The sequence below is a fragment of the Prionailurus viverrinus genome, chromosome A1, assembly GCF_022837055.1.
Source record: "Prionailurus viverrinus isolate Anna chromosome A1, UM_Priviv_1.0, whole genome shotgun sequence".
Taxonomy (NCBI): Eukaryota; Metazoa; Chordata; class Mammalia; order Carnivora; family Felidae; genus Prionailurus; species Prionailurus viverrinus.
Genome location: NC_062561.1, coordinates 159,491,134 through 159,509,301, shown reverse-complemented (window position 1 = coordinate 159,509,301; position 18,168 = coordinate 159,491,134). Strand labels below are relative to the sequence as shown.

Here is an 18,168-nt window from a genome sequence, read left to right as displayed (position 1 = left end):
GAAACACTAAAACTGGGTTATACAATATGATGATTCATCGAAATATTTACATTAAACCATGAGTTAACCAGAAATATACACAGTACAGTCTAATTTTGCAATTTTCCAAAGATGTATTAACAATACGTTAGTGTATGGGTTAAAGCAGTGAGGCATCATTTTTCTCTCCTGCACCTTTGTGACTGCAGATTTTATTGCCCATGGAGATGACCTCAAAAGGCTGTCTCTGAGGTTCTTTAGGAGTGTGAGGTTCAAGTCAAGCAGCCCTCCCAGCTTCACTGATAAACGCTGACATCTAGTTTCTAATAATCTGAGATCTGATGACAAATTCTCTGTGTTCCTGATCCTTAAACTTCATAATTTGATTCTGATTTTCCATGAATAGTAAAAATCAAATGAACTATTCAGTCTGAGATGAAGGAAGAAGAAGGCAACGAGATGAAGAGATACAAATGAAAAATTTTAAAAAAAGAATTGACTATGTTTCCTTGAAGATAAAACTGAGCAAACTCCAGTTTGCATAACAAGATTAGAAAAACATCCAAGAAGCAAAGAGTGTCATGATTTAAGGCAATGTAGGTAGTCTGTGGTGCGGCTAATCTATTACAGCTATGTGTATACATCTGTATCTCCATCTCCACATATCTCCATTATTCAGGAAGTTTACATTTAAATAGCCTACTGAACCGGCCTTCCCCTACCTCAACATCATACATCTGTCAGCTAGAAACAACAGCTGAGAGCAGGCATCTGTGCTGGTTGATTTGTTGAGGCTTCTTACTGTTTTAGACAAAATATCCAGGACTTTGACCTGAGCTTTGCTGACTTCATGCCCACATCTGATGTGCTCTTCCTACTGACCATTTAAATACTAACCAGTAGCCAAGTCCTCAGAGTGGGAAGATTCTTCTTCAGCCACTTGATATTTTTGGATATGGCTTCCAGAATAATTTGCAAAGTACCTAGATATGGTCCTTGGACCTTAAGAGATTCAAAGAACAGTTTCACCTGAAAAATAAGCAAGAAAAAAATTACTGGCATAGTTCATTAAAACTTGCTCTTGCAAAGGGGTTTGAAACAGCTTGCAAATTATACAAACACTGGAATGATTTCTCTGCCAACCTCTAAATGGTTGTTTTATTCCTCTCTTTTTGTGTATAATTATTATTTCACTTTATCTTCAAATAGATAATGTAAGACAGGAATGATAAATCCTCATCTTACAAGTGAGCACACTGGATAAAAACTTTAAGTGATCAAACCAAGTCATAGAGTAAGTCATGAGCCAGGATTTAAATTCTGTAATTCTTAGCTTCTTTAAAGAATAAACAATTCAATATTTATTTTGGAAATATGTAAAACATTAGAATGCTTTTAAAAAGAAGTGGAATTGCCACCAACAGTAGTTTTGTTACAATACCTTTAAGTATTCTTCCAAACTTCAACATAGTCCCTTCAGTGATGTTGTAATATGCAAGAAATAATATGAAAGGACTCATGTCTCATGGGTAATTTTTATTTTGAATGCCATAAATACCTGTATTTTAAGAAGTTCTAGACCTGTCCCCTCCAATTACTTGCTACATGACATTGGACAAACTACTTATTTCCTTTTAATAAAAAGAGACTTTAAACCAAATTATATCTAAGTTTGTACTCAGTTTTATAACTTGTATATTTATTTATTTATTTATTTATTTATTTATTTATTTATTTTGAGAGAGAAAAAGAGCATGCATGCAAGTTGTGGAAGGGGAGAGAGAAAAGAAGAGAGAGAACCCCAAGCAAACTGTGCTGTCAGCACAGAGCCCAATGCGGGGCTTGAACCCACAAACCAAGTCCACAAACTATATCCACAAACTGTGAGACGTGACCTGAGCCGAAATCAAGAGTCCAACACTTAACTGACTGAACCACCCAGGAGCCCCTGAACACTTATTTTTAAATTGTTAGCAATAGGGAATCACAAACCTCTTGTAACTCCTTGGAAGAGGAGTGAAATGTTGTTCCAGAGATGATCACTCTCATGGCAAATGAGCCTAGTCAAATTTGAAGACAAAAAGGAAACCCACAAATTTAATAGAAATACCAGCCTTATGTTTATTATGTCATTTGTTTTTAAAATATGTAGCATTCATGGGGCACCTTGGTGACTCAGTCGGTTGGGCGTCCAACTTCAGCTCAGGTCATGGTCCCACAGTTTGTGAGTTTGAGCCCCATGTCAGGTTCTGCACTGACAGCACAGAGCCTGGAGTCTGCTACGGATCCTGTGTCTCCCTCTCTCTGCCTCTCCCCTGCTCGTGCTCTGTCTCTCTCTCTCAAGAATGAATAAACATTAAAAAATTTTTTTAAACAGGTATGTGGCACTGTATGATGTTTGTACATTATCATATACACTATTAATTATTATAAGAATAACCTATTTATCCAGTAAAATCCCAAAGTTATGAAATGCAACAAATTTGACCATAAGATAAAAATGTAGATAAAGCCTTTTTTAGGAACTGTGACTATCTTTGTCAGCAATGTTTATGTTTAAATTGATGTTTATGCTGAAAGCAGAATTGTCTATATTCTTTTATTATGTACTCCATTGGTAAAGAATTTTTTCTAAGAACTTCCCAATATACATATTTTTATTTATCAATTAGGTTGTAGGTTAAAAAGAAAATTTAATAGTGTTAGAACTAGTATATACAGTAATACATTCTTCTTGCACTCTAATGTGCTACTTATTGTCTTACACACTTCCCCATCCCATTTTGGAAATCCACTGCATTTATACACTGTGTTTTGGGGGGCAATGTTATTTTGTAGAACTGTCATTTGCAGCCACAGACTCTATCCTTCACCCTGGTGTCTTATCTAGAGAATTTGTACCATATGTCAAAGGGATTCATGCTGAAAAGCAGAGCACAGATACATCCCAGAAATGAGTCCAAGTCTAGGCTGTGCACATGGTCAGGCAGGAGGATCATTTCTAGTGACAAAGGAAATCTATGGCATTGCAGAAAAAAAAGTCTGATCATTTCAAGAGGGAACTGACAGTCATACAAACACCCCAACCAATGATTCCTGCAGAGTTTTTAAGGACACACACACATTTTTTATTATATATATAAATTATATATATGGAGTTTCTCTTTGGTCCCATGTGAATGTCAATCCCTTAAAGGCCTGGGAGAGGGGAGAAAATGCTCTTTTTGCTTACACAAAGCTTTATGGAGGACTCTGAATCCTTCATGGCTAACAAATGGGAGGGAAGAGGAACTGGGGAGGACTAGAATCAAAGACACAAACTGACATTAAGATGAACAGAGCAAACTGCACAGCTCTTGGGTTGAGGGTATTTTCCATATAGTTTGTAAGAGACATTTTGTATTTGGATGAGGAATGGCTGAGTGCCTCAGCAGGGGTTTTTGTGAGAGGAAGCAAAGCCATCCTGTACCTTCCAATGAAACTGAATCATTATTGGTTCATTCTGGGGGATATTTTAGGCCTAGGCACATGCTGGAGTGAGCTCTGATTCTCTGAAAAGTTGAAACTCCAGAAAAGACTCAGAGCCAATGGAGTTTTGAAGGGGGGATCCCCAAACACTTCCAGTCAGCATCTCTAAGTTCTCCACTGTACCACTTCCCCAGGGGAACTGAGAGAGGGGATTAGCTCTCATCAAAATTCCTGAAATTTAGGGGCACCTGGGTGGCTCAGTCGGTTGAACGTCCAACTTCAGCTCAGGTCATGATCTCTCAGTTTGTGAGTTCAAGCCCTGCATCAGGCTCTGTGCTGACATCTCGGAGCCTGGAGCCTTCTTCAAGTTCTGTGTCTCCCTCTCTCTCTGCCCCTCCCCCACTTGTGCTCTGTCTCTCTCTGTCTATCAAAAATAAATAAAATATAAGGCTGATGCCAATTTAAAAAAAATTCCTGAAATTTCCCCCTAGAACAAACTATATTAACAAACCAAGTCAAACGTGTTTAATGCACTATATATGGCTTCACTTCACTATATATGGGTTCTTCTGAGCTGGTGAGGAAGCTAGGAGGAGTGTGATACAGAGGCTAATGACTGGACTTAATTTAGCTCACATTTGCCCCCAGTTGAGTGCAAGAAATCTATTTCCCATTCACTTCTCATTCCTCTCCCTCACACCTCGACAGAATAATTTGGACTATAAAGTTTTCAAACTAACAGAGTTCATCAAACTATTTGGGAAGAAATAGGATCATTCACATTCATATGCACATCATTATACTTGGTTTCAGGTGACCAAAATATGTGGTTTCAGGCACATCTAGGTGGAAGAACACACATTGGATATAAATGAATACCAACTTTTCAAGGAGATGGGTCCAATTTTCTCTTAAAAATTTCCAGGCTAATTGCTGTCCCTTTGGATTTCTGGAGATTGCATGAGGAAGAGGCACCAATTCCTGTGTCTTGATGACCTTTCCATCCATTCTTAGTTCAATTAATCTGAAGAAATAACGAGCATTTGACTTCTCATAGTATGTGTTATGTAATAGAGGCTAACTCGGGCTACCAATATCTTAAGAGAATAGAAGAAAGAAATGCATGATAAAATTATAATTTACCATAAACAGTAGTAAATTCTTTACTGGCTAACATTTTTAATGTTCCAGTTGAACTTTTAATTTTTTTTTTCTGGCAGTAATTTTATTTACCTATTATTTCAAATAACTTTAAATTAAAAAATATTTTTAATGTTTATTTTTGAGAAAGAGAGAGAGACAGAGCATGAGTGGGCAAGGAGAACAAAGAGAGGAAGACACAGAATCCAAAGCAGGCTCTAGGCTCTGAGGCTCTGAGCTGAGAGCACAGACCTGGACCCTGGACTCAACTCATGAACCATGAGATCATGACCTGAGCTGAAGTCAGATGCTTAACTCACTGAGCCACCCAGGCACCCCTCAAAGAACTTTGATTAGCATCTTGTACAACATCTTATATACAAGAATGTAATTTTGTGGTAATTTTTCTCCAAGGTTTTAAAAGTAAAACATGGGCATTTGTCTAGTATCAGTCACTTGATTAATAACTAGGGAATATCTGTTTTCACTATTTGCATTTTGTCAGTATATATTTTGGGGAGGTAAAGTCAAACCAAATCAAATCCTGATTCAATTGTTTTATGCCTTTGGAATTAGTGGCCAATATTTTAGTGACTTCATTGAATTTATATCAGTTTATTTTTAACAATTTAAATTAGTGCACTTATTTCGTTAACTTTTCCTGATGTTTGCTGGTTGACAATGCACACAGAATTTTGTTTTTTTCAGCACCTGAAAGTGACAATCCATATTTTGCTCTAAAAGGTAATTCCATCCTACTGCCGTTTGAGCACCCACGGAATATACGATCTTTAAAACATCTGTTAGAATGCTGTAATAAGAAGAACAGAAGTGGAAAAAAAGTCCTATGAAACAAAAACTCTTGTTTTCTTATTATAATTTTAAATTGCTATAACAGAATCACCCATGAGTTATTTTCAGTACCTAATGTGTTAAACCTTTTTTTCTATCAGACTTTTATAAAATTATTTTATGTAACTTTCCAAATTATTTGTGTTTTTTTCTACTGATGATAAAATATTAGCAAGGAGAATAATCATAAAATTTTAACTTGCTCAGAGATGAAAATAGAAACTTTATGGAATCCATATATACAAGAGATGATTTCTGACATATAAAAGCAGTGGTTTATACAGAATTCTAGAATTGAGTAATCTGTATTAGTGCTATGTGATCTTTTTTAAAAAAACATGATTACTTGCCACTTTAATTCCCACATTAAGATTATTTTCTAACAAGACTATCTGAAAGTCATCTGATTCTCTAGGTCTAGAAAATTGTAATTTAGCAAAATTGATTAGGTTCAGTCATTTTATAATTTGTAAAACTAATAAGATATAATAATTTTTTTCTGTCCACATAAAGAAGAAACCACAATTTTGAGGTTTTATTGCCCTATAGAATATTAAAGTAGTTTTGATCTTAATTTTGTTTATGGTTTTTAATTCTAAATATCATTAGATAAATAACAACTGATACTCATTTTGATAGCTCAAAAAAACACAACAGAGAAGTAGGGATGGGGCAGGAAATTTGCATTTCTCATACAGTGACCATATGGTAGAGATTGTACTAGTCTCTGTACATCATATTTAACTGTCAAAGCTACCTAGTGAGATTGTTATTATCCTGATTTTTAAAAAGTGGAAATAAAGCTTGGAAAGGTTAAGCAACTGATGCAAGCAACTAGCCATTTTGAAGATGAGATTTAAACCCATGATCCTGATCTTGTGTTGTTTCCACTATATATGCTTAAATATCCCAAGTACCAGTTGAATCACAAAACACAGATTAGGCAATTAAATTATAATCTACATTGTTTTTATTTTGGTATATTTACTGTATAAATGTATGAAAATTGATAACAAATACATTGTAAGTTCCTTGAAGGTAGGACACATCATTGTTTTGTTTACTACTTTATCCTTGGTACCTACAAGCACTGTGGGTTCACAGGCAACATGCAAAGAATTTTTCTTTTTTTTTTTTTTTAATTTTTTTTTTTAACGTTTATTTATTTTTGAGACAGAGAGAGACAAAGCATGAACAGGGAGGGTCAGGAAGAGGGAGACACAGAATCTGAAACAGGCTCCAGGCTCTGAGCTGTCAGCACAGAGCCTGACGCGGGGCTCGAACTCACGGACCGCGAGATCATGACCTGAGCCAAAGTCGGCCGCTTAATCGACTGAGCCACCCAGGCGCCCCGCAAAGAATTTTTCAATACATGAATGAAGTATTTTTCAATACATGAATGAAGTAATTAATCTATATAAGAAAATTCTTCATTATGGCTGAATACTAGCAGTCTTGATGTTTAGGAAAACAAAACCTATAATATTTAATTATGTATTATTGATTACAAGCATAAATAAGGTTTACCCACAATATTTTCCTAAGTATTGCATTGGAGTAAACATGTTGAGCTACCATATCTAACCCATAGGTGGTTTGCTGCAGGTAAGATCATCCCTCTTCTAACAAGTATAGAGATGGAATAATGTCTCTTTATGTTATAGGACAGCAGGATGTTTACATTTTAGCCTCACTCATACAACCCATTCAAACATTAACAAAAAGAAGAGAAAACTAGAGCTAAAAGATCCTTTTTCCTTAAACTGATTTTTGAGTTTAATAACAATGACCGGAAAAGTACTAAAAGAAGACTGGAATTAATGTTTTCAAAAAGAAGAATTCAAGATAGGATTTCAAAAAGCTCACTGAGATTTAGTTATATGGAAAGAAATTATGATAGCCTACCAGCAATGTGGCACAGGAAAAATGGACACCATCACATTACACTCTGCTAAAATAATGAAATTTTTCTTCAGTTTTAAGGAATGAATGTTCCTTAATTCACATACAAATTTGATTTCTCAAAACATCCAACTCTAGAGTGAGAGTTTTAACAATAACTATATAAAATCTTGTATTGAAAAGAAATCAAAGCTTACATTGAAAAGATTGTGGCATCTGTTAGTATCTGTGGGTTGCAAACTGCTAAACTGAATGGCAACATAATCCATATGATCACTGAGCACCTTTCTGATTATAATAACCACCGCAATCCATTTTGCCATTGTATACATACACACTTCTGATGGCCCAAATCATCAGTTTCCCATCAAAGATGAGATCTGAGGTCAAAATTTGGTCTGTGGTATTGATTAATGAAGAAGTAAATATGTATTTTTTAAAAGGTATCCTCCCTTTTTTTAAAAAAAAAGTTTTAACAAATGATCACTGGTGTTTTGACTGCATGTACATTTCACATTGCTTTTTATCTTTAAAAGACATTACTTTTGAAGCTTGGGCACCCCCCTGCTTCTACCCTCTGGCTATCTTTCTGTTACTATGCCACTGCATTTTAGCTCTCCCTCTCAAAGAACCTAAACCTCACTTCTCACAAAATCTATTGAGCACTTACTATATGGGAGCAGGAGACATAGATATGTAATTCCCAGCATGGCTTTCTCCCTCTTGTCCTCACTGAAAGGTTTTAGATCTAATGTCTTGCTTGATCAAAGACTTTTACATCAAAGTGAAAGGAACAAAGAACAGGACAGATGTCTAGATTTACTTTAATTTTCCACTGAATTCCATCCACTGAGAGAAGAGTTCAGTTGCCTTCTGGATGCAGGGAGCATGGTTCAGGTAAGAGGCCAGTTTTAAGATGGTCAAGGCAAGCAACCTGTCCCAGACTGAGCCCTCCTTGCTCCAGCTTTGCATGTCAATCACCGGCTTAAAATATCAAAGAAGGTAATGCTGCAGAAAGCACAGGATGATTTACAGAGAGGCTAAATTTAGTAATCACACAGCTCCTACCCACCAAACGGGGTCAACTCTAAACTGTCTGCATGAATCTTCCCCAAACACAGAACTATTTATCTTTGTACTTTCCTTCTCTCTTTCTGGGCCCCACCTACCATATTTAAACAGCGTTTCTCCTTTAAAAATATGATTTAATTTCCCATCTGAGGAGGGAATATCAATCGAAAAAAGATAAAATCACATTTAAGAGGAATATTTTGCTCACATCCTCTTGGGATGGTGATGACAAGGAACAAGGGATTTCCAGCCAGTTATATGCCTTCTCTGCATTTTCCTTTAATGAGAAGAACAAACAACAAAACTGCTATTGTAAATATCAAAACATTAGGGTCTCTGCCATAGAGGAAATAAACCAACGTATCGTCATTTTTGCAAAGTGATTCTCGCATGTGTTTCTGAGAGGATTGTGTCTGCACATGGTCTGTAAACTATTCATGTCAGCATCAGACTCCCAGATTAAGCATAATAGCTTGATATGGAAACAGATTCCAGAACGAAGAATGTCTCTGTTGAATTTTTCATTAACATAATGCCTTACCTCTTTAGGGTTTTTAAATTTTTTAATTCTTATCTAAAAAGAGGGAATTGAAACTAGAAAGAAGGGAAATGAAAAAGAACCAACTTTTGTTGTGACTTGACTCTTCTTAATCTCAATGATTTCTTTCTTTAAAACAGACTTATGGAAAAATTTCCAAAATTTTTGTCCGAAGACAGAGGGCTGGACCATATGAACTATGATCCTATGGTTTGCTATATTTTTAAAAACACACATCTACCAAATGTCACTATTTCTTCCTACGTGTGTAGTATCATAATGTATGGTGCAGCTGATACCTTAGAGGATCAGCAACAGGGAAACTAGGTCTAATATTCCAGGGTCACAATTTAATAAAGAATACTGAACACAAAAATTACTTCATATTAATCCTGTTGTTCCTGTTTGGCACAGCGTAATTTGTTTCTTACTAAAACAAACACCATTATTTACTTTTATACATACCTACTTCTTAAAAAATTAACCTCACTATTCATTAAGAGGGCTTCTTTTCTTCTTATATAATTATTGTTTAATAAAAATCCAGCTCCTCACCACCAATCATTGCACAAAATGTTATCTGAATGTTCATCTTAAAAACTAAACACACATATAAGTGTATACTTTAACCCAACAGGAGAAATCTATATTTTGTTAGTATACAGTTATATACTTATTAATATACAGTTTTAGTTAAGTGGTACATTTGTGAAATAAAACCAAATTCCCAAGGAAACAATTTGGGTCTTCTTTTTATCGTGTGGGACTAAAAGAAAAAAATAGTTTTTCGGTAAGGAAATTAAAGTTGTCATTTTAATCCCAGTCAACTCAGATGAGATCCAAGTGTTAAATTATATTTAGTAAGTGTAAAAAAACAATTAAAACAAATATCCATTCTTTGGTCAAATTCTGTCTTCAAACTAAATATGATCATTGATTACTTCTTTTAACTCTTAAATAGGTATTTGATAAAGCAGACAAGAACAAGATAAATATTACTGAGGGAAGGCAGTAAGTAAAAATATTTTTTGCAAGTAAAAATATTATGAGAGTTTTAAATTGCTTCCGTATTGAATTAATTTTATTATAAAATTAATATAAGAAAATTATGAGACAGTTGTAAGTTAGAGAGGAGAGGAACAAGGCTCATAGTTTCACGACCCTACACATTCACTAATAGCACTTTGGAATATTTCCTTCCCCCCCCCCCCCCCCCACTTTTTAGCTACTACTTTTTCTATGTAGTTGCAAACATAATAATACATAAATTTACATTCTGCTGTTTTCCACCTTTGCATTATTTGCAATGCATTTCTGTGTTCTCACTTCTTCTTATTCAACAAATGATCTTTGAAACAATTTATATTTGATAATACTAATATTACTAACATTAACAGTTACTCAGCAGGTACTGCGTTTTGTGCTTTATTGGCGTTATTTTATGCAATCCTTAAAACAACACTTTCTATTAGATATTATTACTTAAAATTGGAATTTTAAATACTAGAGAAGTTTTAAAAACTAAAAAACGTAGTCTTAAAAAGTTTAGATAATTTGCCTAAGGTCAAACAATAATTAAAGAGAGTACTTGAACCCATCCATTTTAACCCAAATTTTGTACTCTTAATTAACTTCATTAATCTGTCACCCAAATCTTATTATTGTTTTTCCACTGATGCATTAATAATTGTAGGTTTCCTTCTGCTAAATTTAGACAACGCATACATGTATAGGCTAGAAACAGCAAAGAAGACTTGGCAATTACTTGAAAAATTGGCTTTCATTGACTAAACTATCGATATTCTTCAGTCTTCCTATTCTTAAATTTTTAATCTACTCTGCCATCTAGTCAGAGTTTTTCCTTTGAGCAGACAAACCTCCTTCAGTGAATCATAGCCTACTTCTCATCTAGTCTACCCTGCATCTGCTTAGATGTGGAATGGTGTTTTTCTCAATCCTGGCCTCCAATGTGCCCTGCTACCACTATGTTCCTAAAACCTGTAGGACTGAGGATTAAGCTCTCAATCTCTCTGTTTCTCCTAACTAGAAATTCTGTTGTATGGAGAAGCTTCTCCTGAGAGGTATCCTGCTGGTTACTCTCACTCACTTTGACCTAAATAAACATCTGAAAGGAAATAATATGTCACACTGAATAAACTGAGTATAGTAATTCTCAGAACAGGAAAAGCTTACAATGCACAATACTCCAAATTTTTTCCCCATTGGTGGTTTTATGACCTGGTTTATTCTATGTATTATTCTGCTGATGATAAATGGGAAAAGAAAGAAAATACTTTGTCTTTCCAGGAAAGTCTGAAGAGGAATAAACACAAGTAGCCAATTCCTCCTTCACTTCCCTTTCAATTTCATATTGATTTCTTCAATGTGCGAAGTGATGAATGGATTTGTACTAGATTTAACTTTTAAAATCATAAAAGTAAAGACTATATTATACTTTTTGTTCAACAGATTACATAGGTATTTTGTGAAACAGCAAACTACTCACATAAACAAATTTTAAATCTAGAGTCAAAAGCTTAAATGCTTAGAGGGTCCACCCTAAGTGAGTGAAGCAGGCCACTTGTGTACAGTTTGCGACCTTGGTGCATGGGACAGTGAAGGCCTGGCTTCAGGAAGGATGTGTCCACTGCACCTTCCTCTTTGTAGGAATGAAGGTCCACAGTTACCAAATCTTTTCACTTATAAAAGAGACTTCAGAAGTCAGGATTTGTATGTAAATTTCCCCACATTTTAAAATGTTGGATTAGGGGCATCTGGGTGGGTTAGTTGGTTAAGCGTCAGATTTTAGCTCAGGTTATGATCTCACAGCTCATGAGTTCAAGCCCTGCATCGGGCTCTGTGCTGACATTCTCAGAGCCTGGAGCCCACTTCAGATTCTGTGTCTCTGTCTCTCTCTGCCCCTCTCTCTCTCTCAAAAACAAACATTAAAAAAATTTAAAAATCAATCGATCAATCAATCAATCAATAAAATGTTGTGTTATATTTAAACACTGTATGGGTCAAAACACCTTATCAGTAGGTAGGCTTCGGCCAAGTATTTGACCTTCAGATCTATCTCATATGAATGACCAACACTGAATATTTGATTTTGAAATCTAGCATATTTGATTATGAATCAGTTACTTGCTATGAAATCATATGAAATTTTGCTGAAATTTACCAGCTGAAATGCATCATGAATCAGACCTACTCTGTCCTTAGGTTTGCGAAGCGTGTGGTTCTGATGCAGGTTAGAGTTGGTCCCATGAGTTGGTCCCATCCATGCCCCTCATAGTGAACAATGTAGTAGCCATTTGAGTCCACACTGAATTTCACCTAACTGGTAGTTTCAGATAAATCCAGAGGAGGAAATTGGCATTAGCCATTTTATTATCAACATACATACCAGGAACATCTCCAAAATTGTTACTTCTCATGCTATTACTAATTAATCAGTGGGAAGACAAAGTTTTGGAAAAGTCATGGTGATGTTCATTTTCATAGTCTACTGGATGGTTTTGTGCGTGTGTGAATTATAGTCTTATTAAATTAATAAATAAGTTCATTCATAGGAAAAGGACTGCTAAATTTGTTCTCAAAAGCAGTCTATGCAGGTCTAAGAGGCCCAGTTAACTATATGATAAATGTGATTGGAATTTGACTTGATTTATTTGTGGCCTTGTCTCAGGGTTTAGTTATCGGTCATTGAAATATGTACATGTAGGGGCGCCTGGGTGGCGCAGTCGGTTGAGCGTCCGACTTCAGCCAGGTCACGATCTCGCGGTCTGTGAGTTCGAGCCCCGCGTCAGGCTCTGGGCTGATGGCTCAGAGCCTGGAGCCTGTTTCCGATTCTGTGTCTCCCTCTCTCTCTGCCCCTCCCCCGTTCATGCTCTGTCTCTCTCTGTCCCAAAAATAAATAAACGTTGAAAAAAAAAATATGTACATGTAAATAGGTGATCCATTTGTCCAGTCTTTATTTTGGGTGAAATAAGGATTCCAGGTTGAACATGACATAATGATGGAAACCCTCTCACATTTCAGTAAGGTGTTCAAAAGAGAAATTAAAATTATGTTACGGGGCACCTGCATGGCCCAGTTAGTTGAGCACCTAACTCTTGATTTCAGCTCAGGTCACAATTTTGCGGTTAGTGGGTTCAAGCCCCACGTCAGGGTCTGTGTTGACAGTGCAGAGCCTGCTTGGGATTCTTTCTCACTCTCTCTGCCCTCCCCAACTTGCATGAGCATGTACACTCTCTCTTTCTCAAAATAAATAAACTTAAAAATTTTTTATTATGTATTTTTAATATGACAGACATTATACTACATGGTGAAATAACATTATCATAATCTCTCAATAGTTTTGTGGGACCTGGTCCTCGAAAATTGAAGCTCAGAACGAGTAAAGAAATTTTTTGAAGGTCACACATCTAATAAGTGACAGAGTGAGGATTTGAATCCAGGGCCAATTTGTTCTAAAGTGCATGCTTTGTTTTCATACATATTTTTGTGTTGTGGCATAAGAGCTTAATTAGTAGCTACTAAGAGATATAAGATAGAAAGCCATTATTTCTTGATATAAATACAAACTTATCTCTAAATGCTAAAAGTATAAGAAGAATTCCCACTGAATAGAAAATTCAAACTTTCTAGCTAAAGAGTTCTTTTAGCAACTTATATGTATAAATGAAAATTTCTCCAAACATATATCTTTTATTATTAGATTTACTTACAGTATCTTTCCTCCAAATAGCTGAGAACATGTTTAATTTCAGAACAGAAACACCTATTTGGCTAATCAGTTCATTACCTGTCCTTGATTTTAGAATGTGTCCATGAATTGCATTAGAGGAATTGTGGAGTAGGTCAATGGAATATGCCAAAGATACCTAGAAAATAAAGACTGTTACAGACTAAACGAATGGCCATTTTAATTTTCACATTGTCAGACTCAGATTGGCTGTAAAAGTCACCTAATGGCCCATCTTTCACACTATCAGTGGCCTTATAAATTTTATAGGCTAAGACTTGTGGATCCTTGGGTATGTAAAAATTCTTCCATATGATTATAAAGGTGCAGCAATATACACCTAGTTGAGCTCTGTCACATTTACTTGTGCTATTTGCTATCCAAATCTCATATCATAAGTTCTGTTGACTGCTTACTTCTAAGGAAGAGAAAAAAAAAAATCCAATCTTCCTTCACATTTCCAAAAACTCTGACAGCCTGTTATTCATTCAAATAACTGAAGAAAAGCTTCAGGAAAAGCCTAAGAGATAAAGATCTGACTTTGTATGATTCCCATATCCTTTTGTTCAACAGAGCTACCCACACCCAACTCCTCCACTGCCAAGTGACTGTTCGTGGTCAGCAATGCCACAATCTAGGATCTGCTGATTAGCCAGGTCTGAAGGACAGAAAAATGGAATGGATTAGAAGAAAAAGCCTCAGTTACTTTAAATGGTCCCGCTATGGCAAATAACAGAAATCAGCTATTTTTTTCTGGCTTTCTAGCAAGTTTTAAAATTCATTTCCTCTATCACATTAGGCCATATTAGTTAGCTATAGTATTCTTGCACATGTAAAATCTTGTGCTTGGAAATATTGACAAGTATAAAACAAGAAGAATAATTGAAGACGTGACTATTAATCTTCAGAAAAATATAAAACAATGAAACAAATGACATACACAGACTTTATCTAGTAAAGGATCAGAAGGGATAATCTACCTACTAACCCACAAAGTACCAATAATTAACAAAGCAATAAAAAAATTTACACAAAAAAGTAAAAGTAGACCCACAGATATTGCCAAGCCTTAATAGAATGATCTGGATTGATCTTGGCTCCAGAAGGAAAGGGAGTTTTTTCAGATAAAACTATCTGGGAGTGAAAAAGAGGAGAGTAGCATTTCATGAGTTTGGATAGGCATGAATTGGAGGGTAATAATTTTATAAGAGTAATCTGAATACTGCCTCAAATGGAGGAAAAATACAGATCATTGTTGTAGATATTTGTTATTCTGGGCCATCCGCATTATTGAAGTCTCTCGTGACATTTTGATAAGTTACAGGAGTGTGAATCCTGCTTTCCCAATAATGAATCAAACATTAAATTTCGCAGGCTATGTTGTCAAGCTATAAATTGTTTAAGCTCTCTGAGGTTCAGACTTCAGAAGGACATATAGAAAAATGAAATGATGTATACATAGAGAAGTGACATAAAAGTTGCTGTCGCATTGGAAACAGGCAACAGACAAAACAAAAGGAAAAACATTATATTCTATGTGTTAAACATCTTGAATTTGCTTCTGATTCTGAGAAAAATTCTAGAATTGTTATTAGACAAATACATCCTTAGAAAGAAGAACAATCATAAGAGCCAGTACAGAGCCACTTATATTATTTCATTTAAAATTAACCACATTCATCTTAAGGATAGAACTAATAGATCAGAGAAATGTGGCCAGTGTTGTATTTCTTGATTCTAGTAAAGCCTTTACCAAGGTTTCTCAAGATTGGCTGGTGAGCAAGATGATAGTATGGTTAATTGAATTTACTTTCTTTTTTTTTTTTTCAACGTTTATTTATTTTTGGGACAGAGAGAGACAGAGCATGAACTCTGTGAGAGGCAGAGAGAGAGGGAGACACAGAATCGGAAACAGGCTCCAGGCTCTGAGCCATCAGCCCAGAGCCTGACGCGGGGCTCGAACTCACAGACCGCAAGATCGTGACCTGGCTGAAGTCGGACGCTTAACCGACTGCGCCACCCAGGCGCCCCAAATTTACTTTCATTATTACCGAGAACATCATGTTTTAAGACATCCTGTTTATAGTCAATTACCAAAAAACAAAAGGCCACAGGAGGTTTAATTCACAAGATTCACAGGAATCTAATTCATTGCATAGGGAACATATTTCCTCTTCTGAGGAGATGTATAGCTGTCCTCACACTTCCTAGGTTTGGGCTAGTCACCAAATGATCAGGCCCCAGAAATCTAGTACTGAAAGAGTAAGACATATTATAACAAATATAACTGACCACCCTCTGCATCAGAACTGAGTGGCTGCTGCAGAATTACTAGGAACACAGCTGCACAACAACACAGACTGGGTCACACCCCAAGCTCTTTAAATCTGTTATCAAGGTTAGTCCAGGCCTCTGAGTCTGGGGTAGAAATAGCATCCACAAAGTTGCCACAGAAACTGAAAGAAAGCTAATGAAACAAGGAGCAAACTGAGAGGAGGTGAACTAGACCACTAGAAGAAAAGCAGACACCTTTCCTGTAGGGCCCTCCATTCTGGGTCATCTTTGAAAACCCTGCTCAGAAAACCTATCTATTGGAGCCTGAGTGAACGTCCTTTTTGTCCAATCACAATGAGGGGAATTCCTCTCTGCAGAGTCCACGTAGTCATCATCTCCTTGACCTCCACATCTTCCCCCAGAAAGGCAAGCTGAAATGACAAGTGACTTTGGTAATGGAGGAGAGAAACCAAAGAGATCAGAAATGCAGATCTCCTTGGCTGCCAGAAACAAGGCTTATGGAGGAGGAGGGGAGACCTCAGGCTGCAGTCTCACGGGGGGAACTGGATCAGGGCTGCCTACCCCAGGCCTGCCTTCTGCAAGTGAACTGAAGGAGATAGATATGTGGGAGAAGGTTGACATCTGGTAGCAAAGTCCCACAGGAACTTGAGACTGGAGCCTCTCTCCCGCGCCATTTCAACCCCCCACCCCGAAAAAAAAAACCAATAACAGAAAAAAAACCCCCACCTCTCCATTTTAATAATGGTACAATGGGGATGTTTAGGAAAGAAATGTCTATCTTTAGGGGAGCTTTAAATATTCCAAAAGAACAATACTACAAAAATAGATATCTATTGAATGGAGAACAAAACCTCCAGTTTCCTAGCTTCTCATAAGGATTTCTGATCCCTGGATTATGCTGAATCCTCCTTTAAAAACTACAATTTATGGGATTACCATGACTCATTTAAAAAAGAGTTCTCCTTTTTTTTTCATGGTTACTTTTCTTTCTGCTCTACTACAGTGTTCCAATAATTTCCCAGAAGTAAACAAAAAGAGCCTCAAGAAAACCGCTGACTATATTTCCAAACCTAACATATTTGGTTTGGCATTTTTCTGAGCCTAGAGGATGCCAATGTGGCACTAACCACGCAGAGGAATTCTGAGCTGAGATATTTTTAGCTAGCAGTGGGGTTGTGGGAAAGCTGAATTATAACAACAAAAATAGAATAGTAATAGCATCATCCCCCTAAATGGCCTGAACATTATTTTTTTCAGTCAGCTTTGTTTCAAGGAAAATTGTGGAGTCTCTCTTCCTTTCCAGTTATTTAAAGGGACAGGTGGGCTACTCCACACCCTCACTTCGGGTCATGTGATGCAGGTCTCTTCTACTCTGTAAGCTTCTATATACTTACTGTGCAGCTTGTCATCTTGGAACCAGAATAATAAAATCCACCAGATGTAAAATTACCTAAACAACTCTATAAAACAAAAATGAAACAGCATGGTCATGTGGGTACTGATAGTCCCAAGTAACAAAAGTTACTTACATACATAAAACAAAAAGAGTAATTTTTGCAGATTTCCTATGGTCACTGTGAAAATGCCTTTTTAAAAAATGTTCATGAATTGCTATGTTCCTTACCATGTCTATCTAGGCCAATGAAATATATATAAAACTTTATGTTTATGTATACATACACATAAGCTTTAAATATACATATGTATTTTAAGTTTTCTAAAGAAGTACAATGTAGGGGTGCCTGGGAGGCTCAGTCAGTTGAGCATCTGACTTCAGCTCAGGTCATGATCTCATAGTCGGTTAGTTTGAGCCCCCCGTCAGGCTCTGTGCTGACAGCTTGGAGCCTGGAGCCTGCTTCAGATTCTGTGTCTCTCTTTCTCTCTCTGCTCCTCCTCTGTCCACTCTCTGTCTCTCTCTCTCTCAAAAGTAAATAAATACTAAAACAAAAATTTTAACTAAAAAAAGAAGTACAATGTAATAGAATAACTTTTAGGAAGGAATCAGTTTGTTGAATTTTTCTTTCATTTCTTCTTTCCCCCCTGGAGAGGTCCTACTTAATTCTTTTATTGCGCATGCTACTCATGCCCCTATTTAGCATTTTGGCAACTGAGTCTAGTATTAACCTTCTCCTATCATATCACAAATTCCTTGACTGAGGAGGGGGAATGCCTTTGC

At 36.3% G+C, this 18,168-nt stretch overlaps 1 pseudogene; it reads right to left on the bottom strand.

The window, feature by feature from the left end:
* Positions 1 to 864: 864 nt before the first annotated feature.
* LOC125164490 (endoplasmic reticulum aminopeptidase 2-like) overlaps positions 865 to 18,168 on the bottom strand; it is a 68,222-nt pseudogene continuing 50,918 nt past the window's right edge.